Below are 8816 nucleotides of genomic sequence, written 5' to 3'. Positions count from 1 at the left end.
TATATTAGAGTATAGTTGATTTACAATGTTGTGTTAGTTTCAGGTGGACAGCAAAGTGAATCAGTTATACATATACGTATATCCATTCTTTTTCAGATTCTTTTCCCATATAGGTTATTACAGAATATTGAGTAGAGTTCCCTGTGCTATACAGTAGGTCCTTGTAGATTATCTATTTTATATATAGTTATGTGTATATAGTAATCCCATATGATGCTCTTGATTCTTATTTGTAGTTGGATTAATTTGACTCCTCACAACCTAATCAATGTGTGTTTCCATTTGTCAAATAGGAACCTAAGGCTCTTTCAAGTAACCAGCCACGATTTGTACCCTTGGAGCATAGGTAACACCGAGAGTGCCCTTCTCTTCCCACCTTCCTGCCCACGTCTGCCTGAACAGCTGGCGGCTCTGAGGTACGACATAGCCACTGGATTGTATGACCATTTTCAAAAACACTAGTGATGTTAAGTAATAGATTCCTGAATGTATATGGAACTCTTTAAATGTTTTGTCGATAACTCAGAAGATGCCCCACCAGCCTGCAGATTCTTGGGTCACAATGGGCACACATGCTGGTGAACTGGGAGTCCTGGTTATTGGAGTATCAGAGGAGCTGTCTTTCCCTGCACTTTACACAACTAGATTAAACTAGCTACTAGCCCAGGGAACTCTGGAGATGAGGTATTCTTGATTCAGATATCAATACACAATGTTTTCTGTAGCTGGGATGGAAAGTGTCGAAGTCATGAAAACTCACATCGACATGGCTGATAGTTGTGAAATATTCCTTCAGCATCAGGTGGACACTTCCTCAGGGCAGCCACCGGAGAAGGCCACATACCTTCCAGGCTGCCTGTCCCTGCAGATGACAATCCGAATACTCTGGAGCAGCAGACTGTGAGGCTCTTTCCAAGCTGTGGCAGCTCAGAAGCCAAGAGGGGTGGACCTGCCCCCCCGCTTCTCATATCAGGCTGTAGGTCTTGCACTTCCTGTCCCTCGGGTGGCCTCTACTCAGGGGGCAGGAACACAAAAGCTGCAAGATCAAGTTCAGCCTGGTTGAGAAAATCGGAGACCAACCTCCAGGGCACACTGTATGTGCCATGGCTGCCTGGGCCTGCCCCCATCCCCTCTTCAAACCCCTCCTTCATGCATCTGGGGCTCAAGACCCTGTGGTGGGGAGATCTGGAACTCAAGGCTGTTTCTGGAGCCCTTGGATATGAGAGAAGGGAGAGCCTGAACTGAAGTCGCCGTGGCTAGTGGAGATTATGTTTTTTCTTTTAAATTATTTATAAAGACATTCTCCAGGTAGAACAATAAAAATATCATAGATAAGGCTAAAGGCCCTGCTCTTCCTTTCCCTCACCCCGATGCTGGTATCTTTGGGGATGTCTGTCCCAGCACGGCTCCCGTGTACCTACGTACATGTATCTAGGCACACAGAATCATATTTGCACTAAGTCCCAGGCCAGGAGGCGTGAACCTGCTCCTTCCTACCCCGCAGTGAGGGGCCCGAGTCCACCTGCCCTACCTCTACTGTCCATGTGCATGAGCCTGCCACGTGAGCATCCTTGGCGCCTCCTGGCAAGTGTGGGAGAGTTCCCCTCCACGCGGGCACCGAGAGGTGCAGCTGCTGCCTCACAGGTGCATGCTTTTTCAATATTAGTACATTCAGCTCAATTAGGTTTAAATAGCAACAAAATGGCTTCACTCAGTAAACACTGAGGCTGACCCACCTCCTCTCTGGACCACACAGAAGGTTTCTGGATGGGGAATGTGGTGGGTTGAATTGTGTTTCTTAAAAAGATGTGTTGAGGTCCTAACCCCCACTATCTATGAATGTGACCTTGCTTGGAACAGGGTCTTTGCAGATGTCATCAGGTAAAGCTGAGGTCACGCTGCACTTGATCTTAGCCAAAAGGCCGAGAAGCGATAGCTGAGGTCACACTGGATGAGAGTGGGCCTTAAATCTAAGGAGAGGGAGATTTGGATAGAGAGACACAGACACACACACACACACAGGCAAGTAGGCCACGTAAAGACAGAGGCAGAAATTGGGAAGATGCAGCTACACGCCAAGGAATGGCAGGATTTGGGGGACCCACCAGATGCCAGGAAGAGGCAAGGAAGAATTCTCCCCAAGAGACTTCAGAGGGAGCATGGCCCTGCTGACACCTTGATTTTGGACTGATAGCCTCCAGAAGTGTGATGGAATAAACGTCTGTTGTTCTAAGGTAATTTGCTAAGGCAGCCCTAGGAGACTCATACAGGGAATGTGCCCAGAGTTGACCACAAGTCTCACTCCACTATTGGAGCACAGGCTGAAGCCTTTCTTCTCTCTCCCCAGATGAAATACCCTTGCACCCAGAAGGTCTATGCAGCTCTCAGCACAAGGATTCCAGCCAGTGATGGTCGAGGACAGGGGCCACACGACCCTGATTAAGTAACTTGCTCTGTGTCCCGCACAAGGGGTAGCCTCTCTGCTCAGACTTCCAAAGGGAGCCCCACAGAGATAACTCTTGGTGCTGATCCTCTGTACGGTCCCCTGTGCAGTCTGCCCCTTGCAGCTTTGCCCACCTGCTGGGCCCTCCTCCTTGAGGCAGCCCAGGCTTCCCCCCAGGTCAATACCATCTCAGCACCACTGTTCCCTTTCATTCCCCCTCCCCATCCTCCTCTTCTATTTTAGAAAAATTTTAATTCACCTACACGTACATTTCAGCCCTGTGACTCCCCCAGGCCTCTGAGGCCTGAGTAAGGATGGTACAGTGAGATTACTTTCCCATTTGATGGCTATGGAAGCCACACCCCTGGGAGTGGGTGGTGGGGTGGAGTGGTGGAGTGTGTCTTCTGTGGAAAGAGGAAGTGCTGTCTCATCTCTGCTAAGGGCCCCTCGTCCTGGACCCCTCATGGAGAGCCCAGCTGCCTGGCACCTTTGATTCTGGTGACTGTAAGAGGAAAGGTGGCTGAGAGTTGAAAGGATGGGGAGGGCCAAAGAAGATAGTAAAAGGAACCTTTTGGTCGGTGGTCTTGGAGTGTGATCATGGTCCCTAGAAGAACACTCAGGGCCATAGCAGTCTTGGCTCATCTCCTTGAAGGCTGAAGTTCAGAAGAGTCTTCACACAGCAGCCATGGACCGACAGGATCCAGAAAGGCAAATCCGATCCTCCATCCCCCAAAATACACACATACTTTAGACCTGTAGGGCCTTCCCAGAGACCTTTCACTAGAGTTAAAGGCCCTGTGGGGTCTAGACCACCCACCTCTCAGTCTTTCCTTGTTCCCATCTCCATGCTCCACACCCCAGGCACACCAGTCTTTGTGTGCTCATACCTGCCTCAGGGCCTTTGCACATGCTGTTCTCGCTGTTGTCTGGAATCCTCTTCACTCCCTCTTCAGGGTAATTCCTGCACATTCTTCAGGGCTCAGCTCAAAGCTCACTTCCATAGGAAGCCTTCCCTGACACGCTCCCTTTTCCCCAGAGCAGCTCAGATCTCCCCTTAAGGGCTGTCATCACACCCCACCTTTCTCCATAGCAACGCTTATCACAACTGCGATTACAGACAGTGCTAATAAAAGCTCTTGTTGGTCTTAGTTTGCATCACATGACCATCACAGAGCTGACCTTATATCCAGGGGAAAGGAAATCTGTGACTGGCAGGGCCTACATCACAGGTTCATCTTGAAACTGGGGAGGGCCATGGGGACAGCTCCACTTGAACTACTTAGATTAAAAGAAGTGTTTCTCAAATGAGAATTACCCCAGGAAGGGACAACTGCTACCAGCTAAGCGAGAACAACTTCTACCCCTAGTGAAGGCTGAGGCACCCTGCCTCTGCATCCACGTCTCTGCAGGCCTGCCCAGGGTAGAAGACAGGCAGGGACAGCCCAGCTCTTGCTCAGGTTGGAGCTGCTAGATGACACCATGGGCTCCACCAGGAGGCAGTGAGCGAGTGGTATAGGAAGGAAACAGCAGAGGCTCTAGACTGCCCTATCAGAGGTGCCAGAGCCCTGTCCCTGCCCGGCGCAGTTCTCTCCACGCAGGGGACAGCTGCTGAGCCGGGGGTACAAGGGTGCACCCACCCCTGCTGTCACAGAGGCCACGTCTGGCTGCAAGGGTACGATGGCCAACACCTAAATAAAGCTTGGAAAGCAGGTAGAAAAAAATGGTCTGATGAGAATAAAGCAGAGTGAGGGGAGGGGGGGCGAGGAAGTTCTTTTAAATCAAGAAGGGCTCTTATGAGGAGAAAGAGTCGGGCATGCCAGTATCTGGAGGATGAGCTCTTCCAACAGGAAACAGCGAATGCAAAGGCCCTTTGGTAGAAATGAGTGTGGCCTGTTCTAGAAGAAGATTCTCATGTCTGGAGCATGGGCGCCCACGAGAGCAGAGGGAGGGGGTGGCAGGGGCCCTGGAAAGGAGCTGGGTATCACCCCAAGACCTGTGAGAAGCTGTTGGAGGACGTTCAGTCAGAGAGAAAGCCCTTTAAGCTCTGAGATTCCAGGACTCTGTGGTGGGAGAGGGGGTGTCTGCCGGGAAGCGCCCCGAAGTCTGCAGCCTTTATAAACACACAGGGCTCCTCCCAGGCTTCCGCTGCCATAGAGCAGAGTTCTGACGCTACTTCTGCATGAGGCAATGGAGACATCTGCTGCATTGTAGACACAATTGGATACTTTTCAACATATTGCTCAGCCTGTAATTTCCAACAGCTCCATCCAATTCAGAAGGGCGGGTGGCACAGGGGGCAGCTTCCGCGGCAGAAGCAGGGACGGGGGAGATGATGCTATGTCCTCCTGTGGCTCCCAGTTATGGCTGGGGTGCTGGGAGGGGCTTCCCCCAGAGAACCTTCACCTCTCTGGCTTGGGGCATTTGATTGGTAATGTAGAGGGCTCATCTGGACGTGAACCGGTGAAAGCTGCGAGCCTAGCATCTGCTTCCTGAAGGAAGGGACAGGTGCGTGTGAGGGGCTGTCATTGTCCCACATCCTGACAAAACCTTGCCCCTGCCCCTGTCCTGGGGACCTTGAGGCTGGGAGAGGGAATTACTTGCATGAGCTCACACTGAGCTGTAAGTGGCAGAGCCATCACCTGAACCCACCTTGGCTGGGCCTAGAGGGCCTGAGCCTCAGCACCCCACACTTTGTGGTCATTCCTTGGGCACCTACAGCAAAGGCATCACCAATGTTTGAGGGACCCGGAACACTGCTCCAGCCACTCCCTCCCTAGAAATGGATCAGAGAACAGGGAGGATGAGGACCCATGGCCCCAAAGGGTCCCTGTGTCACAGTTCCCACACCCACAGTGGGCAAACCTCACAGGCCCACAGCCCATAGCCCAGCTGGCCCTGCCACATGCCTTGCTCCAGGCTGCCTCTTGAATGGATGGCTCTGAGAATTTTCTAGAAGATTCTGTGGGCTGTTTCTAATGGTTTGTTTTGGCCTGTGCCCATCTGAAGGGGTGGGAGGGGAAGCTGGGGGCTGCAGTGGTCTCTCTGGGTGGGAGAGGAGGGGCTGTGTTTCTGAGGCCACACTCTTCTACATCTTTTGACCCACTTTTCCTCCAGACCCCTCTGAGGATCCCGGGCTGCCCACAATCTTCGGGTAAGCACGACACCCTGAACCATGAGAGCGCATTGCTTTGCCCCTTACATGTCTGATGACAGGACCTCAGCAGAGGAGAGATTTCTGAGCCAGGGCCCAGCCTGAGGGACCAGGACTGCCTCATCTTTCCGTTTTCATAAGTCTCCAAGGCCAGCCTCCTCAGCAAGGGAAGGAAGCAAGGCCCCTGCAGGCTCTCATATCCTTACCTCTCGCAAACCGACCAAATCCCTTGTTCCAGCTGCAGTTTCAAAATAGCCCAGGGAATAGCTCTGAGTGACCTGGCTTGGGTGGTGTGACCACCTGGGACCAATCAGCTGCTGCAGGGGTGGGGTGGGGACAGGCAAGATGATTGTGGCCTCTGCCAGGCCCATGAGGCTGGAGTGAGGAAGCAGCAATTCCCCAAAAAGAGCATGTGTGTGTGTGGGGGTTCTGTTTCCAGAAGGGGGTCAGGGGGCAACAGGCAAAGCACAACAGGAAAAGCTTAGAGGAGGAGGTGGCATTTGCATGGGCTTCGAAGGGTGGGGAGCACTCCAATGCACAGGAAGAGGACAGGAGAGCCACAGCAGGAGGAATGGTGTAGACACAGGCCCTGCGGTATATCTGGGGCAGGGGGGATCCTCGGGTGCAGCTGCACCGTGGGGTCTATAGTCAGGGGGCCAGACACCAGAACCACGTCTCTGCTAGCTGGCTCGGTGCTCTTGGGAAAAGGTGCCCTCCTGGGCTAGCTCAGTCCCGGTGCAGGTGGCATGGTGAATGAGTGCAGAATGGGTTCTGGCCAGATGGTGTTGTGTACAGCGCGTGCAACCATGGGCGGCAGCCCCAACCAGGATGTCGGGACTGGACTGGGCAGACCCTGTCAGCCCGTGGAGGCCTCCTCTCTGGAGGAGAGCCTCTCTGTGTCCTGCAGAGCCTGACCAGGACCCAGCCCTCCTGCAGCAACAACATGAAAATGGGAGCAAGGATGACAGCCCCCCCAGCTGATGGGTGAGAAGCCCCAGCTGATGGGCAGGCAGCTCTGTGCAGCCTCCTCGAAGCAGGCAGAGGGCAGAGCCCCAAGAAGCAATTCAGCAGCCACGTGGGCCTGCGTGGACTCCCACTCTGTTCGGGGGCCTTAGGACTTCTGCCGCCCAGTGGATAGGCCTCTGATTCCTTCCCAGCCCACCAAGAGGCCAGAGGCAGCACCACCCGCCAATTACAGGAGCCAATTAATTCGCACTTAACGGGGATATTTTCTTTTAGTGCGCAGAACCGAGGGGCATAAAACCCTGATTCCTCTTCTGTGGTTCAATCCTGCTCTCCGTGTGCTCATAGCATTTAATAACTCCTGCCGCAGACTGAGGGCCAAATCTGCGCAGGGCGCAGGGAAGCCAAGAGGGCAAGTCCCCATCAACAATCTGGTGAGGAGGCCACTGCCGTCTGTGCTGTTCCCTTTCCCCTCTGCAGCTCCCAGAAGTTGCCATAAAAACAGATGTAAGTAATCAAAGACTTCTCAGCGCCCGAACAGCTCTGCTCCTGAAGGCGTCCATGGAGCCTGCTCCCTCTCTGCCGGGGTTTGTGGCTCCAAAAGACTCCTAAACCAGCCCTCAAATCTCTCCCTAGGAAGGAAGACTCCTCCTTGCCTGCAGATCTGCAATCATTTGTCGAGTATTTTATGGTCAATAATAATAGTAATAACGCCTCGGCTGTCCTGATGTCTTTTCTAATGATGCTCAGAGCACATGGTGTGGGACCCTTACAGCATCAGAGTGGCTGATGAGCAAGGGGTCTCATCCCCACTTTGGGGATGGAAAGAGGGCGGTACACTGACGGGGCCAGCCTCAGCGCCATCTCCCCCAGAGTCTAAATGCTCCAGGACAAAGGTGGGAGTTGTCCTCTTCCTTGGCAGGCCTGCTGCTGGCCTTTTCCCGCATTCCTTGTGCAGTGTACCTTACCAAGTGCCCCGGAGCCTGTAGCTCAGCGATGGGGGCGGATGGAGCCAGAATGCCGAGTGTGACGCTGATTAATCATCCTGATTTTAGGCAATCTTACTGTTCCGAAGGCCTGGCCCAGCCCACACGTTTTACAGGTGGGACTCTCAGGGCTAACGCCAGGACGCCTGGCCAGCCCCTGGAGGACCCAAGCCTCAGGCTTCCCCGCCCACACTCCCTGCATTTCACCACATTAGTGCCAGCATGAGCTGAGTGGTGAACAAAAAAGTGTGGAACAAAAAAGCCCAGACTGTACATGTGTGGGGTTGGGTCTCCAGTCTCTAGTTGTTCCTGAAAGTTGCCCTTTCAGGGGAATTTCCTCGTGGGTATAGTCTTAGCAAGAGGGCCATCCCCTTGGCCTGCCTCTTGCTACCTCACACTATGGAGACCAAGGTGGGCTCACCTGATTCCACCCACCCCTGGTGTACACAGATGGCTTGAGCTAGACTTGCAGACCACATGCCTGTTTTCAGGGCTGTGAGTCTTTTTTTTTTCTTTTTTTTAAATACATTTATTCATTTGTTTTTGGCTGCATTGGGTCTTCGTTGCTGTGCGCGGGCTTTCTCTAGTTGCGGCGAGCGGCGGCTCCTCTTCGTTACCGTGCGCGGGCTTCTCATTGCGCTGACTTTTCTTGTTGCGGAGCACAGGCTCTAGGCACGCAGGCTCAGCAGTTGTGGCACATGGGCTTAGTTGTTCCACGGCATGTGGGATCTTCCTGGACCAGGGCTCGAACCCCTGTCCCCTGCATTGGCAGGCGGATTCTTAACCACTGTGCCACCAGGGAAGTCCAGGGCTGTGAGTCTTGAGAGAGGCACAACAAGGAAGGGAGTGTCTGTTTGGGAAGTCGGATTTCTCCAGGGATGCCCTTTTTGGTTTGAATCAGTTGGAATCAGGCTGGAATCAGTTCCTGCAACCAAACCCCAGACCAACATGGCCCCGTGATCAGTCATACCTTATGATGATCATAGCTAATGCGTATGGAGCACCTGCTATGTGCCAGATGGCCTCTTTGTTACTTTAGTCTTGACAACAGCCCTATATTACTATCCCCACTTCACTGATGAGGATCCTCAGGCACAGAGAGGTTAAGGAGCCCATTCAAGGTCACACAGCTAGCAACTCAGGCCATCTATGCCCAGATTCTGTGTTCTTGATGAGCACACTGGTCTGACTTGAAAAAGCACAGTGGTTTCTTGGCATCTTAGGGGCATAAGTAGGATGGGGGCTCTGGGTGTACACTTTAATGGGGAGATGG

The 8816-nt window shown here is 53.0% G+C and overlaps 1 long non-coding RNA gene across 1 annotated transcript; it reads left to right on the top strand.

Annotated features, from left to right (window-relative positions):
* Window positions 1–299: 299 nt before the first annotated feature.
* LOC114484002 (uncharacterized) lies at window positions 300–7878 on the top strand. The gene is made up of 3 exons (XR_003676444.1): window positions 300–416; window positions 2348–2443; window positions 5558–7878. It is a non-coding gene; the product is annotated as an uncharacterized lncRNA (long non-coding RNA).
* The last annotated feature ends 938 nt before the right edge of the window (window positions 7879–8816 follow it).

Source organism: Physeter macrocephalus, chromosome 17 (genome assembly GCF_002837175.3).
Source record: "Physeter macrocephalus isolate SW-GA chromosome 17, ASM283717v5, whole genome shotgun sequence".
NCBI classification, from domain to species: domain Eukaryota; kingdom Metazoa; phylum Chordata; class Mammalia; order Artiodactyla; family Physeteridae; genus Physeter; species Physeter macrocephalus.
Note: the sequence above shows the minus strand (reverse complement) of the source record. Positions and strands in the feature narration are given on the sequence as shown.